Here is a 1,271-nt window from a genome sequence, read left to right as displayed (position 1 = left end):
GTCACATAGCCTTCTCCTTATGCGTCCCAGATTTCCCATGGCCATCACTCTGTGTCCTACATTCCCTCTTCTTTTACGTCCTTTTTTTTTTTTTTTTGCTTGAAAAAATGTTATTATAGTTGGAGCGCCTGGGTGGCTCAGTCAGTTAAGCATCAGACTCTTGATTCCGGCTCAGGTCATGATCTCAGAGTCGTGAGATTGAGCCCCGTGTCAGGCTCTGCACTGAGTGTGGAGTCTGCTTTGGGATCCTCTCTCCCTCTGCCCCTCCCCCCCTCCCCCCGCTACTATTCACATGCCTCAGCGGTGCAGCCACGGATCTTCCTGATTCTTTCACAACAGATTGGTCTTGCAAGTCATTTCCACATTGTAGATCCGCTGGCAGCTTTCCCTCTGTTGGCGGCAAGGCTTTTCATAGAGTACCATAATGTACATCCATGGCGGGGATTCTGTTTAGGGTCCTGGTTGCACCTTCCGCATTCCCCTCTTGTATCATCCCAGTCCTGGCAGTGAACTTCAGATGTTTTGCCATGACCTTAGGATTTATATCTTCACTCTGCAGAACCCCATGTCTTTGGGAACTAGCCGCCGAGAACCTAAATTCCCTCTTCTTATAAGAACATTAGTCATATTGGGTTAGGGCCACCCTGATGACCCCATCTTGACCGGATTACATCTGCACAGACCCTGTTTCCAAAGAAAGTCACATTCACAGGTGCTGGGAGTTAGGACCTCAACATCTCCCTTTGTGGACACACAGGTCCAACCCATACCTAACAGGTGAGTTGTGGCAAAAGAAACACTTATGCAGAGAGACCTAAGGGACACTCCACCCAGGCCAGAAGGGCATGGGAAAGGGAGTTAGGGGGTGCCAGGATCCTGCCCCAGCCTCCCCGCATGACAGAAACTCCTCGGGCAATCCCGGTGTCACCCTCTTTGAGCCCTGATTCCCTGGAGTTTTTGAGCTGGTCCCCATCCCCCAGAGTCCCAAAGGAACCTGGGGAGAATTGGGAGAGGTCAAAGACGGCAAGACTCCAGACCCCCCAGTATCACTACCACTTTGCTCCATCCATTGTTGGGACAGTAGGAAAATATTTTGACAAAAAGGCACCACAATAACTTACAAAATGGAAACACTTGGAAAACCACTGTGTTGGTAAGTCTGAGCAACTCCTGGCACCCACCCTGATTTTATTTTATTTTATTTTTTTAAAAAAATTACTTATTTATTCATGACAGACACAGAGAGAAGCAGAGACACAGGCAGAGGGAGA

At 48.8% G+C, this 1,271-nt stretch overlaps 1 pseudogene; it reads right to left on the bottom strand.

The window, feature by feature from the left end:
* Positions 1–297: 297 nt before the first annotated feature.
* LOC102153216 lies at positions 298–529 on the bottom strand (annotated as a pseudogene).
* Positions 530–1,271: the final 742 nt, after the last annotated feature.

This window comes from Canis lupus, chromosome 20 (genome assembly GCF_011100685.1).
Source record: "Canis lupus familiaris isolate Mischka breed German Shepherd chromosome 20, alternate assembly UU_Cfam_GSD_1.0, whole genome shotgun sequence".
Lineage (NCBI taxonomy): Eukaryota > Metazoa > Chordata > Mammalia > Carnivora > Canidae > Canis > Canis lupus.
Note: the sequence above shows the minus strand (reverse complement) of the source record. Positions and strands in the feature narration are given on the sequence as shown.